Raw genomic sequence first — 14,705 nt, forward strand, 5'->3', positions numbered from 1 at the left:
TAATTCTAACCAAGAAAATATTTCGTGACGTCCACTTCGATTGCATTGTAAAAAAATGAAACTTTGTAATGATAAATAAATTATATCCCATTCGTTCTATGAGCACCCCCTGACAAGCAATGTTCGTCATGTACTGAATACGCGGGAGGCATGTAAGGGTCATTCTGCCGAGACTGCTAATTACAGCACCGTTACGTCTAAATGCGGATTCAGTGGGATAAGTTGGCCGGTATTGTTCGTGTCGTATTGTTCATTGTTGGCCGAACTATTAATCAAAATTCTGCGCAAGTAGACTCACGTAATAGTAGTGAAGTAGTGCGCACATGTGAGCTGTGCGGCAAGTTGGCGTGTGGGTAGCGTAGGCTCGCTATTATACTCTCGGCAACAGCACCATCAGCAAACTTACTATCGGCGGGTGTAGGGTGTAGTCTAAAAAACTGAACATTGATTCATAATTAAATTTCGAATTTCATCTAGGTACTATTTAAAATTCTCCTCCGGATTTGTAGTTACTTCATGTTCTATATGGGTACTACCTCGCGGTTTTGGTATGGGTTTGACATTGGCGTCCAGAGACCAATTTTTAAGCTTGCTATGAGATAATTTGATATTTTAATTTAAGAATGTATTATTTTTGCTGGTTTGCGTGGCATTTTTGATAGCGTTTTGCGCTTAACAAACCTCTTCTAATTTTATACGGAAGTAATAGTGTAAGTCTTGTCGTCATTTCACAGATAACCTAAACATGACCGCGCAACACTCATTACATTTAAATTACTTTAAAAAAACTTAATAAGTAGATCCAATTGTTTGCTGATTTTATTAAATCTCTAACTTGACCTAATAAGTAATATCTCGGTGGTAAGTAAAAACAATTTTGTTCGTTTATTTAAAAAATATATTTTTTTAGTATTGCAATAATGAGTGAATAATCTATTTGATGTATCTCTTAATTCTCCGGATAATGGATTGTAATAATAAATCGGTCCATATTTAACGATTTATTTTTTTGTTTTAGGCCCAGTCGGGCTTTTAAAAAAATTTAAGAACAGAATATACCTAGTGAGCTATCGACTATTATACCTACACAAGTTTTTAAGGCACGAAATAACGTTAAACTGATAAACTGAATATGAAACAATGTTAGTAAAACATGTAACAGTAACATAAAATAATGTACAAACTAGAATAATTCTATATATAAGAAAAATCACTAAAACTATATTACCAACGCTACTTTAATTTGTAGGATTTAACAAAGTGATGCTATATATTACACTTAATTCCGTAAATGGAGTCAGTAAATATGTCAATAGTAGCCCCCAAACTTGTTGCCCAAATCATGCATCCTATTGGTTAGTGAGTGTGGCTGATAGTTGATTGTGTATGTATTGCAGATGTTAAATTTAGTATTGTGTTCCTAGTCGGCATATGGAATTTAATAGTGGCAACGATGGCAGGGTTGTCAATTAAGTTGTTAATGACTCTGTGTAACACAATCTGGTCTGACATAATTCTCCTGTCATGCAGCGTTGTTAGATGCAATTGATTCATCAAACTGACATAATTAATGGAATTTAGAGCTTATAATTTACGTACCCAAGAAATTTGTGCTAAATTCTTTCTTTATTGTTAAAGTGAACTTTATACAAAGGGGTCCAAATATGTGCATTATATTCTACTTGAACTAATGAAATATAGTGGGTTCTCATACAACCTAAGGACTTAAAATCAGTTTAAGTTCTGAAAAGAAAGCCAAGCATCTTTAAAGCCTTATTAGTTATATCGTTAATGTGTGCATTGAATATCCAGTTTTCATCGAATATTACTCCCATATCACGAATTTGTGACATTGGTATTAATTTAATAGTATTTAATGTATATTCATGGAAGATATAATGAGTTTTGGAAAATCGTATTTATCAATCATCATTTCTGAATGTTCAAAAATAAAGCTTTTTTTCACACCCAAATGGTGTGAAAAAATAGTTCATCAATATGAAGTAGATCTAAGTTAGTCTGTAAAATTTGGCAATCGTATGCTTTTCGTATTATTTTATATATTTTCAAGTCGTCGGACTACTAAATCTTTAAATTGGTCAGCAATGTCATTGATGAATAGTAACAAAAATTTTGGGCCGAGGTGGGACCCAGGTGGGACCTTGAGGAACCCCACTGGTGGCCTCAAATATATAAAATTGTACATAATTAATCTTTACGCTAAACATCCTATTGCTAAGGTAACTAACAATCCAACTCAATAATTTACCTTTGATGCCCAACAATCGGAGTTTATATATAAGTATGTGATATCGAAGCTTATTAAAAGTTATACTAAAATCAGTGTATATACTGTACACTTTTTGTTTCAGATTAAGGGATTCAGATATGTAATTTTCATGAATCCATATATTACTTTAGGTAGATGTAAAAATTTATATCGTAATCTGGTATTATGATTTAAATATTAGTAAAATAATTTTTCTGTCGTCGATTTTCGTGGCGGTTTAAATCTGTAAATTATATACCCGTTTATTTTTCTATGAATATTTTGTTCGTATTCGAAGAGAAAGCATCTAATTATAAATATCTCATAAACTGTAGTTGATTTCGTCGAGAGAAACGATATTTCTACCGTAAATTATTTTATATGTAGGCAATGCGTGTTTAGTGGCATAATTAAGAAAATTAATCAACTAGTCATTACATTAAACACACATGTGTGATATTTTATTTCAAATACCTCCTTATGTTAATCTAAGGAGTGCCGCACAAATTAGTGTTTTCTTCAATAATTAATTGGATGCAATCATTCATAGTTAATTGTACATAAACTAATTAAAAGTATGCAGAAGTCGTTTTAGGTAAAATAATTTAATGCGCTCGAAATTAAATCTCCTTTAGACTAATAAGAAGACCACATGAAATAATCATTTTAAAATATTCTCATTTTTGTCCTCATTCTTCTTGCTAAACGACCCATTTGTTTTTCAGTACTGACAACCACGTCCGACATAGGACACTTTGGGAGGAGATATAGGTAACCATTCATTGGATAACCAACACCATAGGTTACCCCAAGTGGTTCGCTACGTTTGGTGACTTAGCAGGGGTGCCTAGGTTCATGGGGTGACGTTTGTCTTGGTCTTGGCAATGTATGCATTTGTTCACCTACTTCGTGGCGGGTTGGATCTTGAGAGACTGGTTGAGGGAGACCTTTTAACCTCTAAAGCCGGACTCTCTCTCGACTCATCGCCTTGCACCGCAGTTGGATGGATGGATTCATACTTGACACATTGTTCCCCAGATTCCTACCCACCCCTCCTACCCTTTTCCTTCCCAGAAATTGTTATCCTTCCTTTCCGTAAAAAGATCCACCACACGGCATCTCCAAAGATGACATAGGCTCTAAGGGAATTTTGAATAATTATAAATTTGATGAAAAAAGTATTATTTCAGTTTTATACAACAGATAAACAACCCTCTTTGGATGGATAAGCAATGTACAACATCGTTTATATCGTATGTATCTTTCCATGAATTTGTCATGGAAATATATATTATATACATATTTCGATTACGTCAGTTTATATTTTATCTATTAATAAGGTTTTCACATACACTGTCGTTTATCAATTGAATAAACTTTTCACCACGTTTTTAGTAAAGCTAAAAATGTGTAACCATCGTGTAGCAAATGTTGAATTTATTGTTCACTTGCCACTAAGTAAACATTTATTTAAGGTTAATAATTATAACTTATTTAATTTAATATATCTGAAAGATTTCAGAATAACATTAAAATTGATCACTTAGCATGTTCAACATACATACTTACCTTGGAATAATTTGCCTTTCTTTAAATCTAAAATATTCACGAGTTTCAGCTTAAATTAAATTATTTCCTCAAAGTACTATAATTCCTTCATTGTTTTTTTCTGCTTTCTTACTTACCTATATGTATTACCATGAGTAATTTACACAACTGCGTCGTATTTTTCGCAGCTGCATTGTAAAAACTAAACATAACTTAGATTAGAAATGTTACATTTATTACACATTTATTTGAAACAAAAAAAGAATTTTGGTAAATTAAAAATACATGTTTTTATGTAAATACATGGTTGTAATTCTACCTAGGCCGTACCTACATTAAAATAGACAAACACATAGTTGTGTCTACCGACACAATGTACAATTCGTAAGCGTCAATGACGTGACGTAATTAATGTCATTGGCAAGCGACCATTTTCTCAGGTATAAAATTTTGAAATGTAAAAATAAATATGTAGGTATGGTTTATTAATTTTCTCAAAAATTTCAGTCCTCCCTCCGCCTCAGTGAACTTAACATTAATCAATGTTACACGTTACCAGGATAATTTCTACTCACTCATTATTTGTATAATGTCTTCTTTCGTTTATGGATATTTGTTTTCTCTAATTGTAAATACAGGGTTTTCCAATAAGAGGTGTTATTTTGAATAGCCCCCTATTTCGGTAGATGTTACTTTTGAAGCTGTCATTGTTTGACATTTGACAAGTAGAAACTACGCCATTAATAAAAATGGAACGATACACGCTTCAACAACGCATTGAAATTATTAAAATTCACTTGAGTGAATCAAATGCAAATCATCTTGAGTGATGAGGCCCATTTCCACCTCGGTGGCTTCGTCAACAAGCAAAATTGTCGCATCTTGGGCTCGGAAAATCAAGAGTTATTGTTGAAAAGCCTCTCTATCCTCAACGTGTGACTGTTTGGTACGGTTTATGGTCCGGCGGAGTCATTGGACCTTACTTTTTCGAAAATGAGGCTAGAGCAACAGTAACGGTGAATGGATCGCTATCGAGAGATGATTAATGATTTTTTATGGCCGGAATTGGATGGTATTGATCTGGACAACGTTTACTTTCAACAAGACGGCGCTACGTGCCACACAAGCAACGAAACCATTGATCTTTTATATATATAAATAACACCTCTTATTGGAAAACCCTGTATATTCCGCCTGCGTCAGATCTTATGCGGAAGTCCCCTTTTAACTTCTCCACAATTAGTATTATTTATTTAAGCCACTTCAGTACTTCGTCAGCCTAAAGCATTATTGAATGATTTCGCAGCAATTACTTCCTAGATATTGCGATATTCTTTGTTAAGAACGAATCTAAGTGAAAGGCCATATTGTGTCATCCATTAGTAGATACCTTTTCGTTTAAAAAAAGCCGCTTCTTTTGGTCTATTAACGAGTGCATATTTCAAGAATTCAATTGTTAAAATCTTGAGATCACTTAGGAATAAAATCTTTTGTATTTTATTTTCAAATCTGCATTATCTGTAACCAGTAATTGAAGTTTCAATTTAAGACGATTCGATGCGAAGTAATGCAAAATCTTTTTTTTTAAATTTTATATCTTAGAAATATATTATGCTTTAATGAAATACTGCGAGTAAAACACATATTAGCCTTAGCTATAATCGATTATTTTTATAAACCTATAAAAAATAAAGTATCGGGCCTACAAATAATGCTTTGAAGTGCAACGAAATCCACCTACAGATATGATTTTATTGTATAATGTTGCAAATTAAGTTCTTTAGATTATGGTCGGAAAACATTTTAATTTTTGTGCATAAACTTCATAAAATTAAATAAAACATGATGTGTTTTATGTATAAATCACAACAGACGGCCGGTGTTGCGGGAATTTCAACCTTATCGCCATATGCGAAAGGAGCGCCTGATTTCGTCCGATTCTGAAAGTTACACCTTAATGTTGGTGGTCACAATGAACATTAATAAATTTACGTTTTAGTACGTTGTACCTACTCAAATTTTTTCCGTTGAAATTTGCTTATGTGAAGATTTTGCTTAGGCACTACATTTATTAATTTCCCTCGATTTACTTATTGTCGTCATTGTTTGAATCTTTGGGCAGAATTTCGATTCTGTCTTTTTCATATGAAAAGTTCTCATCAAACCTTTCAGCGTAGATACGAAATTTCCATTTTGACGAACTAAGTCAATTAGGCCCTTGTATAGATCAGAGAACAATACCCAGAGAACATATTGACCATGTAGTAACAACCCATGTAATACTAACCATGTACCTGGTACGGTATGAATATGAACATTGAACATTCACCCTCGAGGCGATAAACCCATCGTACGCCTTACCTACTTATCAACATTTTCTAAGGGTCGGTATTTCAGTTTCTTTTAAGCTGGCGTTTAGAGATATTTTCGTTAGTCAAGTTGCTCTCCGGTCGAAACCCTGACAAAATAAGCCATCTGGAGAACTGATAACATTCCTGAGTATACATTCTAAAATACCGGCCCTAAGTAATTTACTCTCTTCGAGTAATGAGTCTATTCTTTACGCCTAACGCCTTTGGTGTCTTGATACGCAGCGACTCATTACGTTTCTCGTATGCATCAAATCCCAATCTCACGTCGAATATATGTACAAATTGATTGAGTGTTCGATATTCTCGCAAAATATGCATTAATAACTAACTCGAGCCATGTAAAAATAAATAACTAATCACATTTCATTAATCATTCAAAAATCCTAAACAAAGGGCGCTGAGGTATCAAAACAACGCCTATTTATTTCGAACGTATAAGTAAGGGGATAAAGAAAATAGAATAATTATCCTTCGCCTTCATGTTTGCCTAATATCTTTGATATCTCACTTCCCAACGCAAGTCACGCTCGAATCATCTCGAGACCTAAATACACAGAATTGTACGAAACAAGTCCGCAACACATTTCCATTGTTGAATCTTTTGTTCATAATAAACAAGTTTGGGAACAATGTTTCTGAATATCGTGATTAAAAAGCCCTACGTTACCCGAGGCACTTTTCTCATCATTCGCTTACCGAACAATAGCATAAATGTTACCTCAGAGCCAGGGGCTTCGTTTTGACAAAACTTTTGCCAACGTTATTAATGAAATTTTTCATTATGTTCGTTTTTATTTAGCCCCTAGGACTAGGATGATGGCTCTTTAAAGTTTGTCCGGCGGCTTGTCCCGTACAGAAAGTTGTATTTTTGTTTTTATCTAAATAAGACCACTGCGCGCTTGAGACTGTATATTTCCCTTCGAAAGCACAATTTTTGCCTATATTTAATTATTCGTTGGTACCTACCGTAAACAATTAATAAAAGTTTATCTATGACTATGTTACAAGCATAATGTGGCATTGTTCTTCAAATATAAACGCCGCTGGCAGTACAACTCTTCGGCGGAGTTCCCTTTACGGAATCGAAAATTATTACCTTATTAGGGATGCTTATTTCATAATTAAGTCACTTTTCAAAAGTTAACAAATGTAAAACCTTTATATCTTCTCCCCTTTACTTTTTACTATAAAATGTTGAGGGCACCTTCTCCGATACTGTAGTTGGGTACGCTGTATTTGTGCGGGTTTTTAAAAGCATCCCCTTATTCAACAAATATCTTTTCACTGCTGAATTTACCAAATGGACACTCCTCTCGTGGCAGGCGATGACAATGGTTTAAATTTCCGACATTTTTTGAAAGAAACTCGCTCAATCCTGCATCCTGTAAACCTGAGATTTTCCCGGCGTCAAGAAAACGCCTTATTATTAAAAGTTTCCCGGGGAAGGTGCGGATTGTACAACGATTGTTTAAAAATATTCCTTTTCGTAATGCTGTCAATTCCGTCTAAACTTCCCCCCCTCCTTTTTTTAAGGGTTAGCCTCTCCCACCCCCACTGTCCAACAAAGGTGCTGCCACTCGCTTGGAAAATGTTATTAATTACAATAATATCTCGACTTGACTGGAATTTTCCTGGAATTCTTATTAAAATAAAATTATGACAGTCGATTAAATCAATTCAATTGTAATGTTTTTCTTCTCAAAATATCAGATTTCCCTCGCTTGGAAATAATATTGTTATGACTTTTAAAATACTGATTCAACAAATCATCATAAAAAAACATTCTGCTTTGCAAATTAATTGTACTGGCTGCGAATATCGTATATATTTGAATAGGCATTTATTTCTAACTTTCAGGTCTGATAATTATAGTTATATAATTTTATAACATTAATTTTCAAATGTAGATTTAACATTTGGCAACAGGTTCAATTTATAACATCGCAAATGTAACACAAAAATATATGCACGTAGATATTGGCAAAGACTCGGCCACATATATAATAAGGTACTAGGAGTTTGTACCAAATAAACCAGTGGGCCGCTTGGCTTATAAATTATCTAATTCATTCATAATTATTGCATATTAATAATCAAAAGAAATAAGCACATTTAAAAATGTCAGTGTAACGATTAAGGACCAAGTTTTTATAGCTGCCGTCGGTAGCGAAAACAGAGTGGGTATGCGGTGGTATTCTCACTGTTCAAACCTAGGCGGATTTCGCTTCTGCTATAGGTAGCGAAACATTAAAAACATACACTGTGATCGTGCGTAACCAGTGAAAAATGCATTTTATTTTAAATGGATAGCGATAACGCCTGATATGCAAAACGAGCGAAAAGTCGCCATTTACCCAGGCTGGAATTGGCGGGGTTCTAGTTTCGCGATAGCCGCTACCCGGCCGAATCCCGTTTGATGGGGCTGACAGATTACACTGAACGCATCATGGCTTGGCCTATTTCAGCATATCGCTCGCAATACAATACCAATGGGAATGTATGGCGAGCGATATGCTGGAATAGGCCAAACCACGAGAATATAGCGCATTTACAGCGTGGTCTTTCAAAGGCTTGATGCTTTTCGCTACCTAAAGCGACAGCTAATATCGCATATAATTTTATAGGCCTACTCTTTGCATAATAAAACATGCATTTTGTAATTTTCGGGCAAATAACGCGCATTTCAACATAAAAAAGTTATATTCATACATTCTAAACAAATTTTTTTATCTTTTGACAAGCTCGAACAGCCATAAAATGGAAGGGAATTCCGTTGAAAACAAGTAGGGTAGAGTCATTCATTTTTAAATTTAAAAATAGGATTTCTGCAAAATACCATTTTACACAATTAAACTAGTGGTTTTGTTTTGTACAAGAATTACACAAAAGATATCTCGAGTTTCCTAAAAATAACACGAATTTCCCCGATCTTAGGGCCAAAGATAAGATAGCGCTATTTTAAGCTTTGAATTTGAAGGAATAATATTGTTGTGTTTTTATGGAATCTAAATTTGATGTTATATTTAAAATTATCTTTAAAACGCGCTCATTTGATGTTACCCTTTTCTCCAAACTTTGCATTTGAGGTTTCTGAGTTTTGACTGAACGGACACAATAAGCTGTGTTTCATTTCCGAAAATAATTAACTTCTTAAATTTAATTTGAGGAACGAGGCAATTTGAGAATGAACGCTATAAATTACAAGTTTTTCTTTAGAAGAGAAAGGATTGTTAATCGGAAGATTAAATAATAAGTTGACGGGAATGTTTGTTCTCTAGTTCTTTGTTCCCAGTGGAAATATTCCAGATGAAATATTTGTAAGTGACACTGTAAATTTGGCAATTCACATACCCTTAGCAGAATATTAGGTGAAACAAAGCCGTCTTTTGTAAAACGAAGCCATACATCACACATTCTCAGCCGAACTTTGTATTTCCAGCCTCCCGAACAGTCATAAAGCTTTTTCACGAGGCTTTTGCTGAAATACATTTTAGGGATTCACATTTCCAACTCACCCTCACGAAACAGCTAACTTAGTTTGAAATTAAAGATTTTATTACAAATTTTCTTCTCCAGTTACACAGGCAAGGCTCTTTGTTGAAAATTAGAAATAATTCAGTTTTTTTTTTTTTTTTTTTGTATCTCGAGGCACGTATTGAAAATAAAATTAATTAACTTCATTAAACCACTTAATCTAATTTTTTTAATGAAAGGACATTTATTGTGACGCGAGAGGGGTTAAAATTTTATATTTATTCCTAAAGTAAAAATTACGTTCTGGCATTCACGAAACAAACTTTTTAACAAATTCTTAGAACTCTTCCTTCATCACTTAAAAAACAAAACTTTTTAATAATCATTACATTCAACATGGGACAAAATGTCTCTTGTGTTGGCAGGGGATCTATCAAAGCGAAATCGATAACTACGGATGATTTTTTTTGTTTACTGTTTTCCCGAGCACGGTGGCGATGTTGATAACCAGACCGATATTGATAATACGATAAATTAGAAATTGACATACGCTGGCGACATTGGAGGTATTTTCTATCAATTAACATTCCTAAACGTCAGACGGCTACGTAAAAGTTGAAAAATACTAATGAATTGAAAATATAAAGTTAATTTACACTGGCAGTCCGCATGTACTTTTGACACTAAAAGGGGAGATACAAATTTGTTCGTGAGGTCTTTCGTAATATAACTAACAACTTTTTTCCAGGCTAGAAGCGAATCAATTGAGAGCGTCTTAAATGAATTAATAAAGTCTATGTATTGTGTATACGATTTCTTTCAATGTTAAGAGCTTAGTTTGTTCGCCTCCATTTATTGAAAAACAGTTATTTTGCATAACGAACGATCCAAAAAAGTTATGCATATTGACAGCTTATCCGACACGGCCGTAGGACGTAGGCCGCGCTAAAAGCAGCGGATTTTGTCTACCGACTGTTGGAATCATATTCTTAGCGTGCTCGCAAATATCGCAAAGATTACGGATTTCATCAATATCGCCTTGATATAGGGCTTTATCGATCGCCCGTGCTGGACCTCCAGGGGGAAGTTGTTTGCTTCATTTTCTCCAAGAATTAGCTACTCCTTCAACTTTCGTAGTAATGTAGTTGAAGACTAGATCTAATAATTAACATTCAGGTTAACTCTAAAATTAAATACCCCGGTGTGGAATTTGTTTTCGAAATCAAGGAGATTTAATAGGAATCCTTAAATATTCTACGATAGTAATATTTATTTTTTTACCGTCTTAGGGTGAACACGCACCACGCTAAATAACATCTCATCTTCACTTTCCAGTTAAGTTTTTTTTTTTTTAATATTTATTATTAAATTGAAGTTAGTGCCATATGTTTAAAGCAACCGTATTAATTTGATATAAATTTAAAAAATTTAAATGTTTTTAAATTTACCAAAATTTACACCGACAACTGACGAAACGTAAAAAAATTTAGCGGTAATGTAGGTTAACTTAACGCTCATGCACGTTTAGGTCTCTTAACAGCTCGAGAAACTTTTGAAATAATGGATTTATAAGTTTGTAAATCTGTAGTTGTATTACATTTTTCCCAGCTTCTTTATTCGCTAAAATGAATAGTGCCATCTCTGCTCTGGGGTCACTGCTGTCTCTACTGCATTGGTCGCGAGAAGGTTTAGTATGCAGCCTTGGTAATATGTAATACTACCAAATGAAATAACAGGAATCACTTACTTCTCATGCTTATCAGAGATCACATACTTCTATCAGAGTCTTAAAATACTTTCAGTGAGAGCAATTCTGTGATATAAAATTATATTTCAGCACAAAAATAACCCTTTATATATAAACAGGCCAGAACACAATCATAATACTCGTTTTAACTTTAATGAAGGACTTATTGTAGCTAAGAATACAAATAGATATGGACAAAGAACGTAAAACTATATGATTCCCAGTTGTTTTAATATTTTAACTGCTGAAATCAAAAACTGTGCCCAAAACAAATATAATTGGTGAACTTACTGAAAGAATTAATTTGTATTAGCTTACAATGATATATTATTCTAAAGACTTTTAAAATTGTTATTTATAGCGAAGTTAGCAGTCCACAATGGAGTGCTGGTACCCACCCTGATGTATGGAAGTGAGGCATGGAACTGGCAAAGAAAAGATGAAAGTAGATTGAATGCTGTTGAAATGAGATCCCTGAGGCGAATGTATGGTAAAACCATGTATGATCGTGTGAGGAATGTGGAGATCCGCAAAGAGTGCAAGGCTGATGTAAGCGTAATGAGTAAGATCTAGAAAGGGACGCTTAGATGGTTTGGGCATGTAGAGCGAATGAGCGAAGAAAGGAGTGTAAGGAGAATATACGATGCAAATGTGAATGGTAGCAGAAGTCGGGGACGCCCGAGGAAGACATGGCACGACCAAGTGAATCAGATACTTGAGTCGGGCCATGTCAAGAGTCAGAACAATAGAAGAGTATGTATGAGACGATGTATGAATTTGAATGAGGCAAGGAGTGTGTTCCAAGACCGAGTTGTTTGGAGATTCGTCTTCTCTGCCTACCCCTGCGGGGAAACGGCGTGATGGTTAGTTAGTTAGTTAGTTATGTTTTATAATTTTCTTTTGCTATATATCTGTAAATTTTCTTTTTTATTTTTATATAATTATAAAAATTTAACTGTAAACTTACTATAATAAGATTTATAATGTAAATAACCCGTTAGACAAACTGCTGAAAAGTAGTTTATAAGGGACTTTTTGCATTATATTTTTAAAGTGTGTAAAATAAAATTTTTAAAAAATTTAAAAAACTCTCGGGGGAGTTCGATTAGCAGCCCTCCTGGGTGGAATGGTATTGGTAATACTGCTTCTAACCCCTCACCGCACTAGGCACCAGGCACCAGGCAGGACTAGTCGGATAGTGTCACATGAATCTAGGCAATTTGGCCGCGTGCCAAGTCTCTCTCGCATCATCCCACATGAGAGAATTCCATTTCTGATATAAATGTACTTTTTGGAACCATTGCCCGGATTTGACTACAAGTGTGCTAACATACAACAGAGATACAGTGGCTTTTAAATGACGTTGCAAAAATTCTTTTTGTGATGGACAGAAAAAGATTTCAACATTGATTCTCTTACTTGTTGTAAAACTGATATCTGTTAGCAAATCAAATGTAAATATAATATGTCTCGACACCATCTAGTGGGAAATTTAGCACTAACAAAGCCTTTCCTACAAAAATAATTTTTTTGGTTTACAGGTGAAAAAATATAATGAGCAGTAATTGTTGATTGAATTACTAGTACATATTGAATTATTTAGCGTGTTGGGAAATAAGCCGACGTAGCTCAGTGATCCAGAGAACCGGACCGGACATCAGAAGGTGCGGGTTCAATTACCGTCGGCGGCATTTATTATTACTCGGGAGATATTTTCAATTTGAATTGATAGTTCAGACTAGTAATTATTGCTTATAATAATTTTTTATCCTTTGTACTATGCATAAAACCTTGTCTTATAAACATTAGTTTATCATTAAAAAAATAACTGAAACATTTTACCCGATTTTGTCATTTCTTGATAGATGAAAATTACCTTTGATATTTTCATACTTAAAATGCTAAAATGTACATAAATTATCTTGAAGTGATTTTTCACATAAACGGCGCTATAAAAATCATTTAATTAGTGTTATGAAGTAAAATTTTAACCCTTCAGGCTAATTTGTTCGCTTGTTGGCACAACTCATGTTGTCTCACGGAAAATCGTAGTCTCCCTCACTTAATATTGTGGTGAGAAATAAGATCGGTGTTAGAAAGAAAAAACACCATGTAGCACTCCGACTTTCATGAAACCAAAGGTTCAGAAACCAGGTAAAAATTTATTTGATTATTTATTTTTTATATGAAACACAAAAAAATGAGGTGAAATTAACGTTTGTAATATATTTTTTTAATAAAATAAGTGTGTTGTTAATATTTCAAAAAAAAAAAAAAATTATTTCTTTTGATAATATTTGAAAGCGTGTTTCGTAGCGTTTTAAAAACAGTTTTCGGAAACATTTAGAAATATTCCATTTATTTGGATCTAATTGCAACGCGGAAACACTCAGACCTTTTCTATATAATATGCCTGAGGCCTGACGAGTTAAATGATCTCCACTGAAAGATAGACACTGTAAAATGTTATCGCGCAATGTGATTATACTAACTAATTTGTGAAGTTTTCATGGTGTTTATTTTAACTCCATTACATCGTCGTATTTATTTTAAGCCGGTTTGTTGCGACCTTGCCAAACTCGACTGTTTAACTAAGGGGATTCTCTGTTTCCGCTCCCTAAAAAGTCACCAGTCAAATCTTATCATTCCTTATCAATATTTACTGTCGAAATTTAAACTCGACGACTCTCAAATTCTAGCAATTTGTGTATCAATTATGTTTGAACGTAATTTGATAAATTTCCAGTCGAGACTTCAAATGGATTTAACGTCATACTTGTGATCCTCTTTAATAAACATCTGCCCATTGTTGGAGTGTTCCTCAGTTTGGTTAATTAATTCAATACTGCTTTATTAAAGCCTACCGAATTAGGTTTAACCATACGCTCTAGAAAATAACGCACATCAATCTTGATTGAGCGTTGTGTCATTGACTTTATAATTTATTTTTCCATGAATATAACTTTCTTCTGACTTGTATGAAGATTCCCGTCATAAGAAGAAACCGGTCCGGTCGTAAATGAAAAAGTGGAAGAAAGTTATAAAGATGTTTACATCTTCAACTACTTTCATAGTACCTTAAGTACTTATTTTGTACTCTTGTTATTATTTACAATTATTGAAATCCTTTGTACAACAGAACTTTCTATGATAACTTGTGTTGACAGTAAACATGTAAATAGTGTAGGTACCTAAACTCCATAATAGTATACCACTAGACCACGGCCGGCGTGGTCTAGTGGTATACGCTTTTGACTACAGATCCGAAGGTCGCGGGTTCGAACCCGGCGTGCGC

The 14,705-nt window shown here is 34.0% G+C and overlaps 1 protein-coding gene across 3 annotated transcripts in view; it reads left to right on the forward strand.

Moving 5' to 3' along the window:
• Positions 1–14,705, forward strand: part of LOC149421895 (protein-tyrosine sulfotransferase-like) — a 399,323-nt gene that overhangs the window by 71,076 nt on the left and 313,542 nt on the right. The window lies entirely within an intron of this gene.

Source organism: Hesperophylax consimilis, chromosome 8 (assembly GCF_061612785.1).
Source record: "Hesperophylax consimilis isolate HC1 chromosome 8, BYU_Hcon_1.0, whole genome shotgun sequence".
NCBI lineage: Eukaryota > Metazoa > Arthropoda > Insecta > Trichoptera > Limnephilidae > Hesperophylax > Hesperophylax consimilis.